Genomic DNA, 27,426 nt, shown 5'->3' on the forward strand with positions numbered 1-27,426 from the left:
CATTGCTTATTGCAAACTTAACAAAATTCCTGAGAGGAATAATTCAGAATTGAATTGCTATTGTTCACATGCTGTGCATCCAATTATTTGACAAAGATATTCATTATGTGACAGAACAGGTACATAAAGTAATTGTATAGTGCCATAAATCCACATGGCAGGACAAGGTTGGCTTTTTCCCCCCCTGATGAAATAAGACAACATTATCTGTTCATATCCCTTGTAACTATCACTGATAGTTATCGTCAAGTTGCCACATAAATGTAGCTTTTCTTCTCTAGGTTAGCATGGTATGTAATACCGGAAATGTGAAATTCCTCCTAGATTTAGCCTTTAAGAACATTTTGTCTTAAAATTTAAGATTGTGCAGAATGGTGAAAACTTCTTAAATTCAGACTTAATTTGGAAGGGTGTTTTAAGAACTGTGGAAAAATGGCTTCCAAACTTAAACTGGATTTAAGAATTTTCCGAATTTCTGTAACAAAAAGATCTTACGGCAATGTAGGTGGAAGACTCAGATCTTTACAAAGATTTGCAATCAATTAACTTAATTATCACAACATGGGACTAAAGCACCATATGTACTATAGCGGTACATTTGTGCCTGTTTTGGTTAACTCTAGAGAACCTCATCTCTAATTCAAAAGTATTCAAATGGTCCAAACCAACCAAACTTATTTTATAAGAGTTCTGTCATCTCACTCCACTACTCAGCTAATCCTTCAAACAAAAATTGGGTCACTCAATCCACAACTGTTTGTGGGATACTGCTGTGCGCAATTGGCTGCCGCGATTCACCCACAGAATATCTAGTCAATTCACTTTCCAGTATATTGTGTGAAGCACTTTGAGACGTCTCGAAGAAGTGATAAGGCGCTGTATCAAATGCAAGGATTATTATCCTGCTCAGGATCTGTCTCTGTGTGAAGCACTAACTGAGAAGCTGAACCACGTGAAAGGCACTGTATAAGTATAAATTATTGTTGTTCTGTGAAAAAATGCCCAATAGTCCAGAGCTGAGAGGCACATCCAGGTAACAGCCAGTTGATTTATGCAGAAAAGCAATTAAGACAGAATGCCTCTGTCACACTATGCGATATTTCCTTTTCGTTTAGAAAAGGCACAAGAAAGGTTATTTGTTTGTAGCTTATTTTGTTCTAAGTAAACACGTTTTATTTTTCATAAAGCATGATGGATTGTTTCTGAAACCCAACCTGACAAGCTTCCCCATTACTAAGATGTATTTTATTTTGTTTTCTGGAGCACTGTATTGTTGGAGGTCCCATTGCCTGTTCAGACCAACATTAAAGGACCAATGAAAAAGAAAGAGCAGGATGTTCCCTCAGTAACCTGACCAATATTTCTTCCTCATTCAAATGCCCCCTCTCTCCCCCCCACTCCAATAAACCACAGATTAACTAGGGTTTCATCTCAATTTTACAGTTGACCTCTCCATCTCCCTATCTTGCACTCCTAACCCAAAGTGTAGTGGTTAGCGCGCTCACCTCACAAGCGAGAGGACCCAGGTAAAAACCTTAGTCAAGTTTCCACACGCCTCTGCTTACCTAGCAGTAAGTAGGAACCCGGTTGTTAATCGATTGGCAGATTGCTTTCCAGGGATAATAATCCCTCCGAAAAAATGTGATCACTCAATCCACGACTATTTGTGGGACACTGCTGTGCGCAATTGGCTGCCACGTTTTGCCCACAAGATAGAGTCAACCACTTTACAGTATATTCTGTGAAGTGCTTTGAGACGTCCGAATGATGTGATAAAGCGCTATATCAAATGCAAGGATAATTATTATTATAAAATTAGTTTAATGTTATTCAGAGGTAAAACTGGTGAATCGCCACAAGATATCTACTGTAAGTGGACCTGAGAGAGTTTAAAATAAAGTTGTTGTGAGTTTCTTGAAGCTGAAACATGTCTGTATTTCCTTACCCACACCTGGCACAAGCGCTCTGGAGTGCTATATAAATGCAAGTTGCTGGCACACTGACGAACCTGATAACATGCATACTACTCCTGGAGAGGTTTTGCAATCCATCAAATGCTTCCATTCTATGTCTTTGCCGTGTTAGTGAGGAAATCATAAATAATTTAAACTTTTCAACCTGAAAAAAATGTTTGGAGGGTGACAATTGAGCCAAATGCTGAAGGCACAAGATGTAGCTAAATTGGCCGAGGACTGGGAGCATCCAGCTTACACTGTGTGATTCATGTGGAATCAATGCAAAAATTGCACTGAATTGCCACAACTCACCCCTCCACATGCAGTACAAAGCAGTTTGAGATATGAAATCACAAAGCTGGATTCCACTCTGGATTCCAGCAACCAAGACCGCCTGTGCATATGCTTTTACAAGGACATTGCTTATTGCTGTAGTGTAAATGCAGGTGGGGAGGTTCTCCCAATGGCCCACCATGTAAAGGCACTGTAATGAGCCATGTAGACCATGTTTGAATGCTCCTGTCTGTGCTAGTTGCATAATCTCATCCTCATCCTCTGTACTCCACCATCATTGGCCATGCATTCAGCTGCAACACATCCTGTGGAATCCTCTGTCTCAATCCCTCTGCCTTGACCCCTCCTTGCGCCTGAAGACCTTCCTCTTCAACCATCCCTAAGGTCATCTCCCCTCTCTCCCTGGCTTGGCATTGTACTCTGCCACTGCTATACGCTCCAAGACGCTACTCTGTGTGAAGAACACTAAAGCAAGTTGTTGTTGTTATTAATATGGCGTCTTACAACATTATCGAGACATCACAAAGCGCTTGACAGGAATTACTATGAAGTGTAGTGATGATCCCTGCAGCAGTAGGATCTTTAACGTTGACCGAACAGTTTAAAGCCTCAACACCATGGAAGCTTGGCTCAGAACCTAAAAACCTCACCCAACTGAGTCGAACACAATTGAGTAGCAGGCAGCCGTGGGTCTTGAATCCAGCATGTCATTGTCTGGGTTGGGCATAAAACACTCACCTACATTTATCCATGAGTTACTGAAACCCACTGCAAGTACAAGCTAATTATAGCTGACTGTTTACCTTCAAGAGGACTTGTGTTCATTGTCTTGCCCAGTACCACACGGAGGCACATTATTTCTTTGACATGAAAACAAAATCGCTTAACCTCAAAGACAAGAGGAATTAGTGAGGACTGCAGTTCCATGATCTCTAGTTGTCCAGTGCTCCAGTTGAGATGAATAGCTTGGCCACAGCAGCTGTGACTTCATCTGATCGTGAACAAAGGCGCCTGTGAGAAAGTCTCATGAATCGCAGCTGATTAAAGGGATTCGGAGACCGGTGGCACTGCTTTAAAATGCAGGCACTTGCGGAAAATAATTAAACGCTGCTTAACTCATCCATTATTGTTGATAATTAATTGAACCTTCATATTTTATAAAGGGAATGTCAATCTAGTTGTTCAGTTTGCGGAGATAATCTGCAATAATAATTTGTTATTGTGCACAAATTAAAGGTTATGTCTCTTCCACATCTTCCGATATATTCTCAGAAGCCTCTTTTAAAGGCTCATTTGTTTTGTCCAAGTTGTTTATAAACTCTTCAGTAGGTCAAGCAGTCTCTGAATCCCTGCTGTTCATGCATGAATGTATTGGACATATCTTGCTGACTGATAACAGAATTGTTCTACAGTATATAACCCTGATAATCCACTGCCAAAACCATCAACTACAAGAGTTTAACCACAGCACCCATCACATATACAATTTTACTTCAAATTCCACACCAACTATCAAGCTCTTCTGCATCTAATACAAAAGCACTTGTTAATTAAACAAAAAAAAGTAATAATTGCTAGTCAGGGACAACAAACAAGACAGTAATTTAAACTGATGGTTCTGTTGATGCTCATAAACAACTTAGGCTCACTCACTGCTTGGAGAGACACAACAGACACTAGTTCCTTAACTTAAGAAACGCACAGAAAGGCTAAATAGAGCCTCATTTGTGTCTCAAAATGATTGAAATCAGTTTGTTTAATGCTACAAGATATTTCAGCTTTTTTCCATGGTAGGTGCAGGTTAGAAAAAATATCTAATGATATATGACAATGTCAATATCAGTGGCTGAGCTTTCGTGTGGAAGAGTTTTATACAGCATCTCAAAACCCATTAGAAATATTCATTTGAGGTCACAAGATCCCAAGAGAGATTCAGGTGAAGAAGGCTGTTCTTCTGATTTAATCTCATCTTTCCAGAACACTAAACCAACCATCTTCCCATTATACCATCAAGTTGTTATTTAATGAGTCCAGCTGGTAACCTGTCCCAGGTGATGATTATTCTCTGTGTGGAGACGCGTCCAGATGTTGACATATATGAGAGTGTTCTTCTAGTTTTCCATTATCTATCTCATTTAGCCACAAAGTGAAGCATTAGCCCATGGAATGCACACACTCTCCCTGGAGGTTACTAGTAATAATAATAATCGTTGTATTTTGATGCAATGCCTTTCAGGTTAGGAGGACATCTCAAAACACTTCACAGGATTTACAGTAATGGGAAGTGAATGTGTATTTTGTAGGCGAATCCAGAAGCCAATTTGGAAGCCAATTATTAGGCGTGGGTTGGCAAGAGCCAAAGCTTGGGGACCCCAGAGTGTGCATTGCAGTTCTGCTGCAGTTTAATCAGTTAAAACTGGATATTTTAAAAATGACACTGGCCTTTCACACCAGATACACTGCTGTGATTTGTCATTGGTTAGAAAACACTGCTCAGTGGAACTACACTCCAGGATGAGGCAGCGGCAAGAGGAGAACAAGGGAAGGGCGAAAATATAGGGAAAAATACATCAATTATTAAAAGACTTTATGTGCTCCACAGTGTGTCCATTCATACTTCAACACTGAACCCGTGGAACAAGACTTCAAAGATTGAACATTTTGCACTTATAAATATTCAAAGGACAACATCATGTACATACCCATTTATAATGAATTTGTTTTATAAATTATTTAATATAAAAATTACAAACTTCACAGTAACACTGTCCCACAATCCCGAACTCCCAGAACACTGACTTCGTATTCCATGAATATTTCATCTCCATGTCAGAACTATTGGTGTATCTGCGCTGTTCTGAGAGATCTCGGATCTGGTTGTCAGGGTTGCTAATGAGGTAAAGCGTTGCTATGGCACAGATTTATTTCAAGATTTAAGAAATGCCTGGAACCATTTATTACTGATCCGAAGCATCCACCTTCTGCCTTGCTGACTTACTACCACCTGTAGCCAACAGTGTCTCCCACCCACCCTTCAGGCCAACAAACAATACTCTGAACTGAATGCTCACATCTCCCCCATTCAGCAAAGAAACTGTGCCACATTTCTGAAGCGATAATCATACAGTGGGCAGGTCAAGTACCTACAATCACAATTGGAAACCAAAACAATAGATTTGGAAAGTTATTCATGTTCCACTCAAATATCTTTCTTAATTATCTGGATACCATTTCAAAAATCCCAGAAGACACTGTTGACCGGGTACCTCGCTGAAATAGTCATCATTCATGTGGGAACCTTCACAATGAGCATCAATAGACTGTACTCCCTGCCAAGCCTGATCCTGACGTCACCCAACACCCACGCACTCACACCTTTGATTCAAAGTTGGTAGATAGCGATGAGGAGCTGGCACTCTGGCTCACTCTCCCTCACCTAGAGGTACCCTTTTCCAGCGCCTTTGGCACGTATTCCCGATGTGAAAGGTGCTCTACAAATGTATTGAAGTGATATTACTTAAATCAAATGGGATCGAAAAAGTAAACCCAGAACAATAGTTTAGAATGCACCAAGAACAGAAGAACATAGAGGATATAGACTTAGAGTTGCGAAGGGTAATTTCAGGACAGATACAGGAAGCTTTTCTTTACTCAGAGGGTAAAATAATTAACGACTGGAATAGGTTGGCAGAAAGGTTGGTTGAAGCCACTTTTTTTGTTTCTCCTTTCTTGTACCTGCTGAATCCTGCTGGGTACATATGCACGGTAAACAATACATCAAATGCTATATCAAATGCAAGGATTAATAATAATAATAATCCTTGCATTTGATGTAGCGTCTTATCACGTCTTTCAGACATCTCAAAGCATTTCACAGAATATACTGTAACATGGATTACTGAGTATTTTCTGGCCGAAAATGCAGCAGCCAATTGCGCACAGCAGTGTCCCACAAACAAGTCGAGGATATTTAAATGTCACTACTTGTATAGGAAAGGGGTTCTCTGCTTCGCTTCAAGTTGAAGCACTACTGTATTTGGGGGCAGAGTAGAAGAAGCTTTGGTGTCCCTATGTTGCTCAACACTGACAGTAGGAGTAAACTAAGGGAACAAAATTCCATTCTCACCACTGATGGACATGAAATTAAAGACTATGTAAAGATTTATCAGTGAATAGAACTGCCGTATTGAGCACGTAAAAGTCACTTTCTCTAGCTTGAAAACAAGACCGAGACAGGATTCTGTATTTATTCTCTCTGAAAAATTGGATTGAGGGCCTTTAGCATCAGATTGATACTGTCTTCATTCGCAGAGTCGCCTGGAGGGGATTGTTGGTGAGCGGGGGATAAACATTGCAACAAACACTGCAATGATTAATTTTCTAATTTATTATAATTTGTGCGTAATCAATCACATGTATGGGAATACCTTGCCGTTTTCTAATCGATACATTACTGATGTGTACGTAACTCAGCAGGCTGATAGCCCACAGAAGCTGCAGAGTGATTGCTTTCACGCTCCATGTATTTACTGATTGATTGATCCCCTTTTGAAATAGTAATCAACATTCTCTGTGTAACAGTGGTGGGTACAGTCTCATCAGCATACACTTCCAGGAGTATAATAATAATCCTTGCATTTGATATAGCTCCTTATCACGTCTTTGAGATAATAATCCTTTAATTTGATACAGCTCATCGCATCTTTGAGATAATACTAATCCTTGCATTTGATATAGCGCTGTTCACGTCTTCGACGTCTCAAAGTGCTTCACAGAAATACAACAACAACAACAACAACAACAAGATTCCATTTATAAAGCGCCTTTCACGTCAGGAGGACGTCCCAAGGCGCTGAACAGTTGGGTCATGACCCGAGCAGTGGGGAAATGGTCAGTGTGAGGGGAGGGAAGGGAGGGAGCGAGGAGGGGGGAAATGGTCAGGGTGAGGGGAGGGAGCGAGAAGGGGGAAGAGAGTCGAGAGGGGAGCTGAAGGCTCGGTCAAAGAGAAAGGTTTTGAGACCGGCCTTGAAGGAGGAAAGGGAGGAAGCGGCGAAGGCACTGGGGATAGAGTTCCAGAGCCTCGGAGCTGAGAGGCTGAAGGCCCGACCACCGATGGTAGGGCGGTTGGGGCGGGGGACGTGGAGCAGACCGGAGCCGGAGGAACGGAGGGTACGGGCAGGTAGGTAGGGGGATAGTAGGTCAGAGAGGTAGGAGGGAGCAAGGCCGTGGATGGCCTTGTAGGTGAGGATGAGGATCTTGAAATCAATCCTCTGGGGGATGGGGAGCCAGTGGGGGCGAGCGAGGGCGAGGGTGAGGGTGAGGGCGAGGGTGGGAGTGATGTGGTCCCGAAGCCTGGTGCGGGACAGTACACGAGCTGCAGAGTTCTGAATGACCTACAAAGACTACAAAGTGAATTGACTGTATATTTGTGGGTGAAATGCGGCAGCCAATTGCGCACAGCAGTGTCCCACAAACAGTCGTGGTTTGAAGTGACCAATTTATTATTGTTTTATTTTCTTGAGGGATTATTATCAGGCGTGTGGAGTAAGGAAACTTGCCCAAGCTTTCACCCCTGCTGGAAATCGAATCCAGGTCTCTCGCTGGCAAAGCGAGTGCTCTCACCACTGAGCGACAGGACTCTACATAACATACTGTAAAGTGAATTGACCGTGTACACAGTCAATTGCGTGCAGCAGTGTGTCACAAACAGTCGTGGATTGAGTGACCAATTATTTATTTATTTTTGAAGGAATTATTACACCTGTAAAAGTGATCCGCCAATCGACTAACAACCGGGGTACTACTTACTGCTAGGCGTGTGGAGTAAGGAAACTTGTCCACTGTTTCGCCGTGCCTGGGAATCAAACCCAGGTCGTCTCGCTTGCTGCTGATGGCTGGATGTGCAAATGCAGCAGACAGTGCAGTAACAGAACATAAAGAACTGGAAGGAGCCAGGTTCAATCCCTTACATGTGCTCAGTTTCAGTCACGAACACATGAACACAAATGAACACATTTCCAGCCTCCAGGGAAATTCAGAGATAAAGGTCCAGGTTGGCAGTATCCATGTGAGACAACACTGCACTAATCCAGCCAATACAAGCCAGTCAGGTACACTTTCCAGCAGAGGTCACTGTACAGCCATCTGGAGCAGGAACCTTGCAGAACATTTGCTTTCTCTTGTGGAGGGACCATTAGGTCTATGGCTCTGCTACTTACAGTATATACACAGTATTGACAAAAGGAGTTTGGATTTATGTGTTTTAAATACATCTATACATAGTAAAATGGTACTTTAGTTAGATAGGTCAAAAAGTCAAAGATCAATATACAGACAATAAATAAGATAGTGTGGACGCTAGTTACCAGTCCGCCCCTAAAGACTAGTAAATGCAGTCCTAGATAGCTAGGAGTTAGGGATGGTCCACAGCCAGAAACAATAAGTCTCAACTCAACATTTTCATATTGTCATCCAGCAGAGCAAATGGCTCCAAACCCCAGCACACTTAGAATACTTCAGCTACAGTTAGATCTGAACTGCTCCGAAGTATCCTGCAGGATAAACACTGTATACAAAATCAAGTGCTGCCCATTAGCAGAGATGGAGAAGGATTTTGGATGTAATCATTAATCATTCACATAAGGTTTCCAGTCAATGCGAAGCTTCTGTCAACAAAGCTAATCGAATATCGGGTGGTACCTTCAGGGCATTTGACAATAAGTTAAAAGAAACTATTCTAGCCTTATGTAGGATTACTCTTGAGACCATCTTTTGAATATATATATCCTGCAACGCAAACACCGCATCAATATTGCACAATCTGATTCCAAGCGATTAAACATGAAATACCATTTGGCTCAGTTTGGATGCCCCCATCGTGAAATAGGAACTATCAGTGTAAATAATATCTACTAAAGTGAGGTATCAGAGGCAAATGGAATTAGTGGTATGATGTCCAAAAAGAAGGGAAACGAAGTCAGAAACACCTTCAGGAAGCAAGGAGAGAAAACTGGAACTGAAAAAAAAACAAGCAAGCATAGAAAGATACAAGCTTTTTATACCATTTGATTCCCAGTAGGCTTTTGATCAAGCACATGTTCCAAGAATCCAGAAATCACTATTGCCAGAATGAAGTGATCTCACTTTCATGTGCAGCACCTCTAACAACCCTCGATTGACTACCCAATTCTCTGCTTCACATTCATTCCCATAGCAACCATCAGCTAGACTGAGCAGGAAAATGGAGAAAGACCCTTCCCCCTCCAATCCCTCAACAATAGAGGGCAGAACTCATTTCCTACACCTGCTGCTGTGTACAATAGTGAACATCAAGTAAAGATCTAATCATCCACCCTGGCGCATCCATGCTGCTTCTCTCCCTTCCATTAAATCGTTAATGAAAACAATAGGATTCTTCAAAAGTATAAACTGTTTTTAGTTTCTCCTTTCAAAGATGCAAGAATAAATTGTCTGATGTCTTTCTGTTGGAGCTAAACCAGGAAAACAGAAGGTGAACAATTACACCACTTACCTTCTCAGTCACTTATCGGTATTTTATACAATAGAATATCAGACATAATAGTATTTTACATTGTGGTCTCCTCCTCAGTCACATGGAGGTGTCTCTGAGGCCCGGCTTCTTATTGTCTTAGCCTTAAACTCAAAGGTTTTCTTTTAATAATAATCCTTACATTTTGATATATAGAGCCTTTCAATCAGGAGGACATCCCCAAAGCACTTCACAGGATCTACTGTAAAATGTATGTTTTGAAGGTAAATGCAGTAGCCAAGTGCTTGTCCATTCAGAAGGGACCCTACCTGTAAGAGCTTTGGTTTGCTGGTTTAACAAGAGCCAAGTGGGAAGAATCCCTGCCCCAGTGAATGGTCTGCCAATACAAGTCCTGCATTGAGTGAGGCTGTCTGATTTGTCATCAACAGTATCTTGGAATATTCTGGGCTTGTCTGGCTCAGGAACCAGACCACTGAGACCACCACTGGAGGAAAGATTTCAATATTCCATTGCCAGACAAGTCACCTTGGAGCAGCTCAGCTCAAAGGAAACACTGCTGAGCTTCCCTACCCCCTTCTCTCCCCAGAGGATAGTCAGTTGGTCATTAGACATCTGACAAGTGCAGGTCCGAACCCTCACTTGGGGGATAATGTATCAGGAACTCCTTCAGGCCAGTTTGCCCTGGAAATAATGTCAGTGGTGACATGAAAGCAGGGCTGGTGGCCATTTTCTTCCAGTGACCCATTAAAACACGGGGTCTAATTTTATGAGCCCCCAAATCCCTGCTTTCTAATGGGGCTGCCCTATGTTGTGTTTCGATGATTGTTGATGTATACATTGAAGGCTGAAGTACAAAAGCTGCCAAATGCAATTATGTTGAGTGTCATCAACATCTGGTAAGACAACTCTATTGGAGAGCTTCATTACACAGGGAAGAAAAATGTGGCTATGCCTGTCTTGGATTACATTGGTGACAACCCTGCTATTGAATAAGCAAGATTGTATTAATCACTTGCATTGCTGAACAGTCATGCAATTGACCAGTAATTGCCTGTCTGATTCTTTTGTGGCAAGATATTTATCAATTAACAACCAGAGAAACAATACGCACATCTTGTGGAGTTATTGCAGTGAAGTGCCACACAAAAGGTAATGTAAAATAATTTTCACATAGTGAAAAATAATCACACTACCATTAAGCAGCATCTGTGCACATTCACCCAGATTTCAACCCAATTCAGGTTGCACAATGTCCTGGCAAAGGAACTCATACATTTGACTCTTCAGGTCCCACATTTGTAGTTTAATACAGAACAGGATTCTTATCTTAATTTGTTGAGGAAAAAAAGGTTTTTCCATTAAAACAATCACCAGCAGATTTAAGGAAGACCATTAAAAGCACATTTGAGCACTTCTAGTAATTAAGAGGCAGACGGGAGAATAAGTTAAAGGGTTATTGCTGCTTTTGAAGTAAAGTACAGATAGTTGACCTTGTTTCTAAACAGGAGAAGGTGCAATGACTCGAGTGCAAAGTAACACTGTTGGCTTTGTCTATGCTGTTGTTAGTTTTAATATTAACTAAGGTTAAGAAAAAGTTAAATCAAATTAGGAAAAGAATACACCACAGCCAATATGTCTGCTATGGCATGAAAATGTAGACAGTGTGATAGCAGAGATTTTGCAATGGACTGAGCACCTCCCCCTCCCCCTCAATGAGACACAACTGCCCCTTTAGCGAAACTAATGTGTGAGGATAATGTTAATAGCAGTTGGCTGATGCCTGGTTTGATGCTGCCTTTTACTGTTTAATCTGAAGAGACTTGTATGAGACCTGGTTGTCAGCAGGTAGTGTGAAATATGCAAGTGAATAAAAATGTAGACAACAACTGTCTCCAATATACCCCAACGGCATCTGCAGGCAGATAAACACAGAAACAAGGGCAGGCTCTTGTTTGATTCATTGCATCATTTAGGCTACTGAGAATGACTAGAGGTACTGTAGTTTTAAGAAAGTGTTATACTTTTCAATCAATGTCTAACTGTAGTCACAAGACCTAATAATTCAAGGTATTGTTATAAACGTGCAGACAGACAGCTCTGAATGCATTGTCTGCTTCTCCACAGCTCCAGTGCAGTAACAGTGGCTGAATTATATCATCATTCTCTTTGGCTCCCATCAGCATCTTCTCGCCTCAGGTACCAAAATCATTAACCAGTACACTCCATCTCATGAGGTGTGGAACCTAGTGGTCAACTGTTTTTCGAACCCTATATCCCTGTGCTTGCCTGCTCAGACATCCCAAAGTGAAAGGAGCTACATTATGTAAATGTAAATTATTTTGCAAACTGTTTTTCCAAACAGAACCAAGTCAGTACAACTTATTGTTTTGTTAAAAGCCAGCAAAATGCTGTTTATGCTCTTTGAATTGTTAGTGTGACATATATTGCTTGGGTTCAATCCATCCCCAAAGGTGCTAACTTAATCCATCTCAGCAGGAGAGGCACCTGAGTTAGCTACAGTATTAATGACCTTGGAAAAGGATTAAAAAAATCAGATTTCAAGTTTTCTCTTGTGAAGTCCTGATCACTATACAGTGAAGCCTACTGGAAAACATGAGTGCGTGTTTAGGTGTTTGGGCCTCTCCTAATAACGAATGTGTCACCAAACAGAAATCCTTAATTATTAACTTCTCATCCTATTGCGGACTGGATAACTGATCTTATCACTTTTGTGGTTACAAACCATTCCCAGACTGATAGAATGATGGTCTGGATTTAATTAACTTTAAACTGACAATCTCTCTCCAAGAGGCCATAGGTAGGAAACTGATTTAGGAAATGGAATATCGAGCCTGTTCACTTGGAAGATGCTTTTCTGACATTAGACCTAAGGCATACGGTTGGGGCTCTACACTTCACCTGTATTCTACCTGAACCAGGAGACTTAATGCTGAGAGTGGGATCCAGAAATGCATTGAAAAAGGTCAAAAACATTTTGAGTCTCTCACTAACTAAACTGAAGCACTGTGTTTCTGATACATAAGGAATTGCAACAAGAAGCATGGCAAACACTTTACATAATGGGCAACAGTTAATCTCATCATAAAACTAAAATTACACGTATATTTATACAAAATGCCAAGCACTGCTGTCACACTACCTGAAGTTACACAAAAATATTTGAAAGATTTCTTAGCCACATAGCATCTGAGAATATAAAGCAGTTTCTTTCATATCTTTCCATAATAAACCATAGATAGAATTATTTTAGCCTGAGGAAAATGAATCAGCAACTGAGGCAGAAATCCTACAATGTACGACAATGAAATCTAATAAATAAATGCAAGGAATAGAACATTGCTCTCATCTGGAGACTTGAGATCATCTAGAAAAGGACCAACTTAGACCCGTCGTTGACAGACCTGATATCACATCTGTCCCCCTGTTGGAAGGTGTCCCTGTGTGGTTGGCAAACAAGGACAGGAGAAGTTGTTTTTATGATTTGCCTTGGTCTACTAACAGTTATTGCTTAGGATCTAATATAAACACAGTCCCAGTATTTGTAAGATGTGAATGTTTCCAGAACCACACTTAGTGATATAAATGGTCTTTACTGTATAAATGGTCTTTACTGTATAATAGTCTGAAGTATCATCCCTTCAATGGATACAAAATCAATTAGAGTAGAATTTCCTGGTTTATGCTTCTCTCTTTTTCAAACAAGTGTTCTGTTCTCCTGTCTGTTCTAATATCAGTTCAGTGTACAGACCCAAAAATACAGAAACAGAAATTTTCAGCACAGAAAAGGCCATTTCACCCATCATATCGAGTGCTCTGGGATGCTACCCTGGGTGAGGGGCTCTATAAAAATGCAAGTTGTTGTTGTGCTGTATCACCCAGAGCTTCATTAATTCTTTGCTTCATTTAATTAAGATTCTAGGATAAATCCCATCTGGCTTATTTGCCGTTAAGACAGAATCTTTCAAGCTTCTGCACGCTTTATTAAATTCCACACATTTTATGGATTCCCTTTTAAATTCTTGTTTACTAAAAATCTTGCTAACCAGAGCAATGTGGAACCCTGTGATCTGCCAGCAGGGAATCCAACGGTATGACCCAGGTTTCGTAGATTTCACCATTGACAATGGCACTGCGGGGCTTTGCAAGCATGTTTGAGTTCATTCAATGTGTTCAGTATTGAGACTGGAGAATTTGTTGACTGATTCTGAAAACTAGTCATTAAAAATTGTCTGCTTTCATTTATGATCTGTCATAAGAAACAGAACAGTCTGTGTTGCGTTAAGCTGATCAGCTGGTATCCCAGTAAAGGAGGTGGGCCACAATTGGCCTCCGCGCCCTTAGGTTATTCAGGGTAAAAATCAGACATGGATTGTGTTCCTCATTGTTATCTGGTGACTTCCTGATGGAAAGCGTGTGTGGACGTTAAAGGAGGATGGGATCAGATTGTTGTGATACTCGGAGTGGACTGAAGCTGCTGAAACTCACGCTGAAACTCACCGCCTACTCAAGCATGAAGAATGGAGACTTGGTGAGATACTAAGAAATTATTGGTCCCAGTAAAACTACCTAACAAAACTCACTGGTTTCAGGAGAGGAGAGAAAATTAATTTGGAAATTCAAAATGGAAATAACACATGAAATGTAAAATCCGAGTTTTTAGTCGATTGGCAGATTGCTGTCCTGGAGTAATAATCCCTTCAAAAAATAATAATTTGGTCACTCAATCCAACGACTGTTTGTGGGACGCTGCTGTGCTCAATTGGCTGCTGTGTTTCTCCCACAAAATATAGTCAATTCACTTTACAGTATATTCTGTGAAGCGCTTTGAGACGTCTCAATGACATGATAAGGCACTATATCAAATGCAAGGATTATATTATTATGATTATTATTATCAGCTGTTGGCTCTCAACTGCATTGCTGTGAAGAATGACAAACTGAAGCCACACCTTTTATGTGCAATGATTTAAAATCCAATTTACATTGATGTCGGAAGTAAATCTGTAGATACAGCATTTTAGGCTGGAGTATTGACAACTAACATTGTTTCATGAAATCAATTATTTTGTTTTTTCTGGAGTGATAGTCATTCTGCAAGATACTCAGAATTTTTTGGTCTTGTATTATCCGCCATAGACTGAAAGCCATACTTAAAAATACTCATCTGAGATCTGTTTAGGTCAAAGGGTTTAATGAAAATGAGAGAAGTAACAAAAAAGAACATCCTAATTAACACACAGCAGGCCATTAGGAATAAAATCTAAATAGCTGCCTACATTGATAACTACACTAACGTATCTGTTTCTCATTCTTTAGTCCCGTTGGCACATAATGGAAACTGAACCCTACTACAAAGCAATTAGCCAGACAGAAGTTTTATTTCCCCCTTATTTTCTGTAAGATCCTCCCCACTGGTGATCCTAATGAGTATGTAAGGGCTTGCTGAGAAGACATAATATGAGCCCTTGCTGCCAATAATGTGTTGCATTAGAAGATCAGAGAGCAGCTGAGAACTGTTCTGCATGTCTCTGCACACATAATAGGAAACTAGCAACAGTAAACAAGATTTCTTTGAGGCATTTGGGTCTAATTATCATTCAGTTGGAATTTAATGATGAATGACGTCTCTAATTAGAGATAACAAGTAGATTGCAATCAAAGTTATTTTTTCCGTGACCATGAAAAAACCTTCTGTCCATTCCTGGAGCTCGTATCTTGCAATGGATTTCTGGTGAACTATTGGTAGAATCCCAATAGTTCAGTTTATTCACTTTACAGTATATTCTGTGAAGCGCTTTGAGACGTCTCAAAGACGTGATAAGACACTATATCAAATGCAAGGATTATTATTATTATTATTACGAAAGCAAAAAGGAGATCCAGAAAGTGATCACTATCTTCATCAGCCTAAAAATAATCCAAACACTAAATAAAATCTTTAAGTCAAAAGGCCATTCTAGCGGTTAGAATTCAAAAACTACCTGCATCTTTCAAATTCAAAACCTGAACTGAACCCTGCCAGTACTGAGCAGGAGAAACCATTCTCCACTTGTTCTGCCCCACCTAGTAAAGTCCTGGATACAAAGGATCTCATATTGTACAGCTTGTTATAATTATACTAGCGATAATGGGAAGTTTTCATTCAGAGACGCCACTCAGATAGAGCTATAACTGAAAGGGTCATTTGGGAAGGAATCCAAGTCAAATCCTTCTTTGAATGGAATGACAAAAACAGCAGGAGTGAAGCGTTTGAGCAGAGTTGTCTGGATCAGTAAAGGAAATGCACCAAGTGATAAAAAGATCACAGATAATGAGTGCAATGCATGACATTGCGGGATAATTGGCTGTGAGACGGTTAGCTGCAGGATTGGTTATTCAGTTTAGTGGTGTTCTTTGATTGCTGTGAGGAGCTCAGTGCTCCTTTCTATTGTTTTGTTATCATGCTGTTCCAAATGTCACTGCACGAGCATCTCTGAGATCTAAGTATATGTATAATAATCCTTACATTTGATATACTGCCTGATCACGTCAAGACATCTCAAAGCACTTCACAGGATATACTGTGAAGTGGTGCAACTGCATTTTGTGGGCAAACGTGGCAACCAACAACAGCAATGTCCCACAACAGTCAAATTATTTAGTTGGGGGTATTGGGAGAAAGTTCCTCTCTCTTTCGGATCGTGCCATTAAAGATTGTTCTACCTGAACAAGCAGCCAGGATCTTGGTCTAATGTCTCATCCGAAGGATGGCACCTCTGACAATGCAGCACTGCATTGGAGTGTCAGCCTAGTGTTCCAAGTCCTGGCATGGGGTTTGAACCCACCACCTTCAGAATCAGAGGTGAGAGTTCTACCAACTGAGCCAGGCTGATAGCTAAGTGTATATACTGTATGTAGAGCAACATTAGCTGACTTGTCTTCCTGACAAAGTGGCACTGAGGCTAATGGTTCTCTACTGCCACCTGAGTTGAGTTCACAATGGCTGGCAATAGTTGTACTGACTGAGGAAGGCACGAGGTGAGCCTTTTGTCTTGGACAGAGGATTCCAGAGAATATAGTGACAGTTTTCTTTTGCAGTGATCATCATTTTTGAAAAGCATTAATTGACATGATCAAATTTCTCACAGAATTACCTTCATAATCCTCTCCTAAACATAATAATGAATAGTATCCTAGCATTTAATATTGCGGATTACCATGTTGAAAATCTCAAAGCGCTTCATAGAGTTTGTATAAACTGGAGTAGAAGTGCATTTGTGGGCAAACATGGCAGCCAATTTGTGCAAGGCAATGTCCCACAGCCGTGAAGTGAATGACCAATTTTAATTTGGGGAATTGTTGGCCAGAATACTGGGAGAGAGAAACTCCCTTCTCTTTTTGAAGAGTGCTTTGGCATCTTTAACATCCACCTGTACAGGCAAACCGGACCCTGGTTTAACGTCTCAAACGAAGGATGGCACCTCCGACAATGCAACACCCCCCAGCGCTGTATGGAGGGCCAACTCAGACTGTGATTTTAAGTCCCAACCTAGGCCTTGAACCCATAACCTTCTGATTCGGAGGCTACAGTACTACCACTGAGCCAGGTTGACAGTAAAACATTGGGTCGATGTTGCACCAATACCTAACAATAGTCCTGGAGCTCAGTGGTTAGAATATTCGCTTTGCGAACGAGAGACCTGGGTTCGATTCTCAGCAGGGTGAAACCTTGGGCAAGTTTCCTTACTCCACACACCTGATAATAATCCCTCAAAAAAATAAAACAATAATAAATTGGTCACTTCAAACCATGACTGTTTGTGGGACAATGCTGTGCGCAATTGGCTCCCACATTTCGCCCTCAAATATACAGTCAATTCACTTTACAGTCTATTCTGTAAAGCACTTTGAGACATCTAGAAGACTTGAAAAGCGCTATATCAAATGCAAGGATTATTATTATTAACAATAGCAATCTCTGTTGCTTATTTACCCATTTTTTAAAAATCCCATTTATAAAAAGATCACTATTTTTAGCCATCAGCACGTGATAGACCCCATTGTGTAACTCTGCCGCAAACTCATTCCTATATATCTTCTAACCCATCCCAGAAGTGAAAAAATCACATGTTGACATTCTAGATTTCCTCGTGTGTCCACATGTGATGCTAACACACTGAGCTGAGGGCACAAAGCAATTTAAAATTCTTGGGTTGCTGCCAGGCAATGCTAAGACATCCTGTACTAAACATTTTCTACATTAATGTTTCAGTCATTGATGCAAGGTTGGCAGGCAGCCATAATCCCTTGATACTATTCTATGTTCATAAGATTGGCTATAAAAATACATCCAGACCTAGAAAGAACAGAAAGTACTTCATTATGAATCGGCTTCCATCTCTTCTAACAGGTTAGAATGAGATATCGCAATTGCAGTGGCAAATACAATTGCAGCATCTCTGAGTACTTCAGTGCTGTAGTTTAGCCATGTTACCCAGCAACGCTTTCATTTCAATAGTAAATCTATTGTATATCTCTGAGAATTGAGTCCGCGTGTGAGAAAAAAATATATGTGGGTTCTAATCCCACATAAGAAATTGAGGTCATAGTCTAAGATGACACTTTGGTGCTGCACTGAGAGAATGCTGCTTGAAGCCCTAGCGAATGACATGTTAAAGATCCCATGGCACTATTCAAAACGAGAAGGGCATTTCTCTCTACCGGTGTCCTGGCCAAAGATCCCCCAAATACAATAGGTCACTCAGTTGATCGTTGCTGGTGGGACCTTGTTGTGCGCAACTGGCTCCTGACCCACAATATACACAGCAAAACTATTTTACGGTGCTACCAACTAAGCCGGCTAACACAATGGTCGTAAAGAATAGATTTGAGTACAATTTCAAGCTCCTGGTGAGAACAGAAATGGGCCAGTAGTCAAATGACCTGCCAACATTTATCAATACCAAGGATCAAACGTAATTAATAGCAAATTAAGCAAGGTAACCAGTGCTCTTGAAAAACCAAAGCCTAGTAGAAGAAAAAAAATGTCAAACGTCTATAGGGGATAATAGAGGAGGGAAGAGGAAAGGAATGAGAAAAACTTGGTTGAAAGAAAGTTGAGGACAATCATCATAATTTCAGAGCGCAGTAATTAGATGAAGAGGATTTCTATCATTTCATCTACCGTTTAATTGAAGCCTAATTAAAAAACATATTTTGAAAAAAATATTCCTGGGATTGAGTTTTCTTTTACCTTCGGGTGCTAATTAACTTTTATAGGCTTGATAGCCATGCATACATGATGGGATCTTATATAGCGGGTATTCAGAGGCTCAGGGTCTGATGGTGAAACAGTTCAAATGTTAATGGTTGTAAAAAAAATCATCCTACATCACTTATGAAATATAATACTACAACCACTTGCATTTATATAGCACCACTCACTCAGGATAGGGTCCCACATTCCCTTCGCCTCACTCCCTACCTTGCCTCATTCAAGGTACATCTCAAGACCCTCCTCTTCAACCGTGCTTTTGGCCACCGTCCTACCATCCCTGCCCTCCACCCTACCTTACCCCAAACACCTCCCGCTCGGGTCCAAATCCCTGACTGTCCAACGTCTTGGGACGTGAAAGGCACTATATAAATGTAATTCTGTATTGTACTGAATATATTCCCCCTATTGACATATCCCCCTCGGGTCCTGGGGCTTGAACCCACAACTTGACTCAGATAGCCAACTGCTGCCAACTATTCGGTGCTGGTTTGCTGGAGCTGAGGCTTGCAGGGTTAACAGAAGCCAAGTGGGAAGAATCCCTGCTGCCAATAACTGTCCCCCCTCCCTCCAAAGTCCTACCAACAATCAAGGTTGTCATTAACATCAGCTTGACCTGGCTATTTAAGGTGTGGTGCGTTTGTTTAGTACGCCTTATAATTAGAAAGAAGCATTGCACTCATGACATAGGTAGTTAGCAAATGAAAGTTGGGTTTATATCACACTTTTTAGTTGGCATCGATTTGGGAACATAGTAAGTCTACGGCTTAGTTAAGAAGTGGTGCAATGCTTTTTTTGGGGGGAGTCCATTAGTCTGTAATTAAATCTAGCTGAGATCTGCAACTATCTAGAAATAAGTTCCTTCAATACAATTCAATCCCCGGTGGACTAATGGAAATATGGTTTTTTTAAAAGAATGGCACATGCTGGTTTCTGTTGCTGGAGGCTATGTAAATAGAACCTACAAGTTAACAAAAAGCCTAACAAATGTTTCAGAGATAGAAAATAGTAAACTGGAGTTGAACTCAGTATAGCATTAATGTGCTTCCTGATCTAGTTGGTAACGTTAATTTATTTATTCTTCACATGTTCATCACTGGCCTACCACGAGTGGACAAACGAACATAAGAATTTGCTTGGTGAAAGAAGAACAAGGTCTATCTAGCTCGCCTTCCACCACCAGTCGCTTGACATGTTATGTCCCAAACTATATACCGAATCCCAAAATATTATTTTCTTGCAGGAATCTGTCTAAATTATTTTTGAAACAAAAAACACTTTCTGCTTCCACTGTCTGTCTAGGGAGTCTGTTGCATAAGTTTACTGCTCGCTCACTGAAGTAGTGTTTCCACAGATTTGTTCTGAATTTACCCCCTTTCAATTGCAGGACATGTCCTCTGGTTCTACTGTTCAGGACCAGATAAAACAGCTTATCTACATGGAACCATGACAAGAAGTGTAGTGTTTAACCCACTAACTATAACAGTGGCAGCTCCTAGTGACTCCCTACAGTTTTGAGAAACAGAATTTGTTTTCGTTCAGTCATTCTATCTGTTTAACTTTGCATGATATGTGTGCGTATGAGACTACTTGAACCAATAAACAACAGTAAATAGGCCTGTGCATTGTGCTTTCCTCATTCAATTTAACTCAGACCACTTAATTTAGTGGGTAACTAGGATTCCAGCACTCAGTGGGAAGTGACATTCAAGAACAATGAGAACATTGTCTGAGTGTATGTATGAAAGGGTTAGCCCTTTACAAAGTAAGAAAATCATTAACATACAACAGAAAGAGATGAACCAAAAACAGAAACCTCGGGGCCATTCAGACTGGCCTCTGATCTGAAAGCATGCGCCCAGCAAGTAAACCCTCAGAAGGCTATTATACAGATAAGAATCACACTCTTGAGCACAGCCAAGTAACAAAAAAATTATTACAGTTTATGGTAATGTAAAACACTTATTTTAAATCAAGAAAAACTGCTTGACCTACCTTTCTGTTTTGCTAGCTTCACAAACAGGATCAATAAGTTCCATTAAGACTGCTTTTGTGGAACAAAGCTGTAAATCCTGACGGTCTATTATTTTAACCTTGTTAATACTACGTGTCTTAATCAGGTATTCAAATAGCTGATGCCTGTCCGATCAGTCATTTGCACTGATGTCTTTTGACACAGTCCCTCCTCAAAGATTGCTGTACTTGCATATTGACCTCATGATACAACATTGCTGCTCTTGGCAATGTGCAATAGCTAATTTAGTGGCACATCTGGCAATTATTTTATAATTATTGAAGTCCCAATATTGGGTTCAATCCTGGTAGACAGCTCAGTTGATTTTTCTCTGTCACAGTGATTTGGAATACATAGTTATATTGTACTATTTATACTTACAGACTTACTACGCAGGCACTTTGACTTAAAACTAGCAGCAGTTTATTAGTTTGCATGAGTATAATACTGACTTAGTGTATGATCCTTCAGCTTTGATTGGCACTATCTAGTAGATTGAGAAGAGATCCAGTAATCAGTTACTTGAAACTGAAATATTGTACCATGGTCCATATGTTTCAAATAAGGAACAACCCCGTTATAACATAAAAGGGAAATTACTGTAGATGCTGGAAATCTGAAATAAAAACAGAAGTTGCTGGGGACACTCGTTGACCTGAAAGGTTAACTTACTTTCCTTTCTCCATAGATGCTGCCTGACCTGCTGAGTGTTCCCAGCCACTTCTGTTTTTATTCCCATTATAACATACCTCACCATAACACGGATTCACTTATAACGCAATTGGGTTGTGAACCCTGAAGTTTTGTCACCTGAAAAATCTAAATCCTGTCACTGCACCATCCATATCTCATCATTGCAGTGATATACGTTGAAACACAATGGCGAGATTTGTGTGGTGTTGATGAAGCAGTCAAGAGCAGCCGGCTGGCTTCATGTGCACGTGTTCTGTACGTCTCTGGTAATGTGACTGGTAATGTCACCTCCTGGAATTGCTGTCAGGCAGCTGCTCTTCAGTCCCTTTATTCGTCCACAAAATATACAGTCAATTTACTTTACAGTCTATTCTGTGCAGCGCTTTGAGATGTCTTAAAGATGTGTTGAGGCGCTATATCAAATACAAGGAATATTATTATTATTACCTCTAAACGCCAGAGATTAAGGGATGTATGAAGTCTAACAAAGATTGAAGGAGACGAAATCCATCATTTACAAAATTCAGTCAAAATGCCTGCATTCACATTAAGCCATCAAAACCTTTTGCAGCTGACTGACTGCTTGAAAGCAAACCAATAGCTTATCTAAGAACATTTAAGTATGTAGAGGGAATAAAGGAATCATGGGAGTCATTGCAAGGTAGTAATTTAATCAAAGGGTTGAGCTAGTTTATACACAGACTAATAGAGGGCCAGCAGTTAGATAGAGGGAAGTAATTGATTTGAACAGTTCTGATGATGCTATAAACCTTGAGAACGAATCTCAAGTGATTTTTCAATGTCATTAGAAACCTGAGATTCAATTTCTGCTTTGTACCTCTGCCAGCTATACTTTCAATTTTCCTCTTTCTAATCAATAGATTTCTGATGGTCGTTTCTTTGTGCTGTTCTGTATGTTGTGTGGTATTGTTCCTTTGCTTTGATTCACCGCCAGCTGTGGCTCAAGCACCTCCGGACCCACCGCCTCTCCCTTTCACAGGCCAAAACTGACTTTTACTCCAAGTCACCCTGGAGGCAAACAACAATCCAAAGAATGTGTTTTCCACCGTCGTGCACCTCCTCAAGCTCACTCGATCCTCATGTCAAACACCAAGTGCAAAGATGTCCTGGACTTCTTTGCCTCAAAAATTGAAAACATCCGCTTGGCTGCATCGTCCTCTGCGCCCCCCCACTCATGTCCCCTTTCACCCCACTCAGATCATCCACACTGCCTTCTCCTTCCGCCACGGATCCTGCCACTCCCCCCTCCTTACACTCTTTTGCCTTCATTTCTCCCTCCTCCAACCACAATCACCCGGATGAAGTTCACCACTTGCTACCTTGACCCCTTCCCCATCCAACTGCTGGTCACTCAAACCCCCTTCTCTCCCCCCTGCGTGGCTGAGGTGGTCAACCAATCTCTCTCCTCAGGCTCTGTTGCACTTCCCTCCTCAAAAAACCCACTTCAATCCCTCTAATCTTACACACTATCGTCCCATCTCCTTCCTTGCCAAAGTCCTGGAACGCATTGTTGCAGGTCAACTTCGGTCACACCTCCTCCCTCCACTCTCTCCTCGAGCCCCTACAGTCTGGTTTTCGCCCTGACTGTCCACAGCACAGAGACAGCACTTGTCAAAGCCACAAACGACATTCTCTCTGTCTGTAACCAGGGCTCCCTCTGCCTCCTCGTCCTTCTTCGACACAGTCGACCACACCATCCTCCTCCATTGGCTCTCCTCCCTCATCTACTTAGTGGAACTGCACTCGCAATGGTTCAAGTCCTACTTAACCAACCACCTCCATTTCATCTCAACAATGGTTTCTCCTCCGCCCCACAACGGTCACCTGTGGGATACCCCAGGGCTCCATCCTTGGCCCTCTTCTTTTCCTTATCTATATGCTCCCTCTGGGATTACTCCCACGCACCTCTCGCTGGTCTCCCCAGCTCCACCATTCACAAGATCGAGTTCATTCAAAACTCTGCTGCCCGCAAATTGACCCGAAACAAACTCGGACCCACATCTCACCAATTCTGGCCCAGGCTCCACCGGCTCCCCATCACTGAAAGGATTGACTTCAAGATGCTCAGTCTCGTATTTAAATCCATTCACTCCCTGGCACCTCCTCACTCCCCAATCCACCACCCAGAGCCTCCGCTCGACTGGCACTGGCCTCCTGCTCGTCCCTCGCACCCTCCGCCCCACCATTGGATGTCGTGCTTTCAGCCACTACTCCCCAAAACACTGGAACACTCTCCCTCAATCCCTCCGCCTTGCCCTCTCTCTCCCCTCTTTCAAGTCCAGCCTGAAGAATTTCCTGTTCGACCGTGCTTACGGCCACCTCCCCACTCCTCCCGCCTCAGAGTCAGGCTCCGCCACTGTTAAGCGCTCTGAGACGCTGCTCTGCGTGGAGGGCGCTATACAAGTGCAAGTTGTTGTTGTTGTTTGCTTTGAAAAATGAAATTGGTGAATGGATATTTGATAGGACAATATAGAGATTGTGATCTGCCAGCACAATAACGCCTTTAGAGCACTTCCTGATATATGGTTTAATAATTTGAGAGAGTGATATTTGTCCTTGACACAGCTGAAAGAGTCAATGACAATTGTCAATGATCTCCATGTCGTTAATACGTGATGATGTTCTAGTATTAAAAATGTTAAGGCCATTATTGCAGTTTATCAATAAGTAATTTGACGTTGATTCGTTGGAAATTATAATGACCACTTTAGGGTTACAATTCATTTTACAATGGGTTGTATACTGAAACGGAGAGTTGAACCATGATTAGATCTGTATGTAACCATTGTATTTGATATAGCGCCTATAAAGTCAAAATGCCTTAGAAAGTATTTTACAGGTATTTGCGACAAACTGTAGTGACTGTTTTTGTAAGCAAACATGGCAGTCAATTAATTCACAACACGATCCCACAAACAGCATTGAGGTGAAGAATCTGGAGGATGGGAGGCAGGACACTGTGAGAAATTCTCTTCTCTTTTTAAATAATGTCACAGGATCCTTAATATCCACCAGAAACAGGCAAATGGTCCCCCAGTATTTCACTAAAGTGTCAGCTTAGAGTCTGTGAGCTCAAGCCCCAAGGTGGCATTTGAACTTACAACTCTCTTGACTCAGGGGCAAGAATGCTACCAAGTTGAGCCAGGCTGCGACTGTTACTTGTTCAACCATAAAACACACTGAAATATTTATTTTGACTACTGGCGCAGAAAACTAAATTGTGATTTAACTCTTGCATTTAGATCACACTATCAGTTCCTGGCAGAATTATGTTAAATGCACATCATAACATTAAAAGCAGCAAATAACCATGCTAAATTTCTATTATTATGCAAACTACAATACTCTACCTTGAGGGAACTGTCAATTGTTTTGAGAATGGCTGTTTTTTATCCTGTCTGCAGTCCAAGCGTCATCCGCATAAAACCGAGGAGAATGTTCCATTTTTATCCTTCACCTCTGCATAGAAAAACAAAGAAAAATACCTCAAACGATTCGTCACATAGTAAGTGTAATGATTGTTCTCAGCTCTCTAGCTCAGGGGAGAAAAAATGAGCTTGACTGATTTTGATTTGTTTCATGTATATGTGCATCCTACTTAGCTTGACAATCCCTAAAGCAGTGCTGGTGATAAAAAAAATTCTTGTGACATAAGAGATAATTTTGTTAGGAATATATAATTTATCCTTGTCTTTAAAGAGAAAAACAGCACACAAATGAATAGTTTGTGAAGAAATGTACTCTGTACAATGGGAGTGAGTGGATAATGATTTGTACAATCTTCATTTGGACTCAAGGAATTAATCATAAGGGGTTTTTGATCCTCTTCCGGGACATATAGGGGTTGAAATTATGTACGAAATATTAATCATGTAAATTAAGATGGCCATCATAATCTGTGGCGTTAAGGAAAATAAATGCATTTATCTTACATTGAAAATTCCTGTGATGATTTTTGGGGATTCAACAACAACAAATTATACCAGTATTGTGCCTTTTCACATCGAAAAGACGTCTCAGGGCACTGGACAATCAGGGATTTTGGACCTGAGCTGGGAATTGTGGTGAGAAGGGGAGGGGGCTGGGGGGCGGGAGGGTGGTCAAAGGCTCGATTGAAGAGGAAGGTCTTCAGACGGGACTTGAAGGAGCAAGTGAGGGGGTAAATCAGAGGGATTACGGGTTAGAAATACCTGTGTTCAGTCCAGGGAAAGGTTCCAAGATATCCAAGTGGTTTAACCAAAAAGAATAATAACTGTACTGTGGACTCATAGACACCAGGAATTGGAATGAGACTTTTCAATATTGTATCATTAAATGTAATGCTCCTGGAGTTCAGATATTTCCATCCCATATACTCCAGATATAAATGAAAGGAGGGCATTCTAACTCACTATGGAATCCAACTCCTGGTTTTATTGAGTGTTCTTTTACATTGCTTAGTATAGTTTGAAAATGTTAAATTAAATTGAAAATCACAGATACACTGAGATTGATTACAAGGCAGTAATCTTATCAAGGAATTCAGGGAATGTCATAAACTGCCTGCAAGTGCCAAGATTGAACACATTCTAACCAAATGAACCTAAAATCAGATTACAGCCTTAAAATACTTCCATGATATCAATCCAATGATTATATACTACAAGGTTGATAGGATATTATATTTCCCTTCCGCATTTTTTCTCTTTGCTGGTGTTGCCTGTCAGAATGCACCATAACAGTGAATACATTATTTGCTACTGATGATGCATGATAACGTCTAAAAAGAATGAATGGATGAATAGAAGCTACATGTATTGCTAAAGGAAAAATAGTTTTTTTGACGATAGGTTGAAGAAAATGTCATGCAAGCACCAATAAAAAAAATGGGATGCAACTGAGTCAGATTCTACTCTTACTCACACTTTCTAGCAAAGATCAATGAAAAACAATATGGAATAGGAATCTTGGATTTTCCTCTTCCACACAACCAAGCTGATATTGTGATATTCTTTTTGGAAAATACATTTCTGATACTCTTCTCAAAGTACAGATTAAAGTACCTTATGTTCGTAAAATAATAGCTATGTAATACGGGGTTACAAGACTGCAATCCAGCCAAGAAATTGAATTGATAATTAATCCGGAGATTAGACTCCATTGCAGCACATTTTACTCCCACAGCAGCTGTGATTAAGTTATTCAGCACAAATTACCACATCAGGACTTCAACTCACAGAGTCTTAGCTGACACTCCGGTGCAGTGGAGGGGTGCAGCGTTCTCAGAGGTGTCTTCCTTTAGTTGAGACATTAAACCGAGGTCCCATCTGCTGGTTCAGGTGGACATTAAAGATCCAATGGCACTATTCGAAAAGAGAAGGAAGTTTCTTCCAGTATCATGGCCAACAATTGGTCACTCACTCCATGGCTGTTTGTGGGATATTGCTGTGTGCAAATTGCCCACAAAATATAGTCAATCCACTTTACAGTATATCCTGTGAATTGCTTTTGGATATCCTCTCGATTTGAAAGGCGCTACACTAAATGCAAGGATTAATATTCCAGGAATCAAACCTGGATCCATCTTGACCTGTATGACTGAGTAGTATTTGTTTTGATTATTATTATTGTTTTGTGTTGAAGGGATTAATATTGTTTGTTTGACTTTAAGATCTTCACACTCGTG

At 40.9% G+C, this 27,426-nt stretch overlaps 1 protein-coding gene across 4 annotated transcripts in view; it reads right to left on the reverse strand.

The window, feature by feature from the left end:
* The window catches only part of orai2 (ORAI calcium release-activated calcium modulator 2), a 76,497-nt gene that overhangs the window by 39,655 nt on the left and 9,416 nt on the right, over positions 1–27,426 (reverse strand). For 3 of the 4 annotated variants that reach the window (XM_007896465.2, XM_007896462.2, XM_007896464.2), the window contains exon 3: positions 25,112–25,220. The gene's annotated coding sequence lies outside the window, so the exon portion shown is untranslated. Of the gene's footprint in view, positions 1–25,111; positions 25,221–26,977; positions 27,020–27,426 lie in introns of those variants that run through there. The other variant, XM_007896463.2, reaches the window with a different exon arrangement.

This window comes from Callorhinchus milii, unplaced genomic scaffold (genome assembly GCF_018977255.1).
Source record: "Callorhinchus milii isolate IMCB2004 unplaced genomic scaffold, IMCB_Cmil_1.0 Scaffold10, whole genome shotgun sequence".
NCBI classification, from domain to species: Eukaryota; Metazoa; Chordata; class Chondrichthyes; order Chimaeriformes; family Callorhinchidae; genus Callorhinchus; species Callorhinchus milii.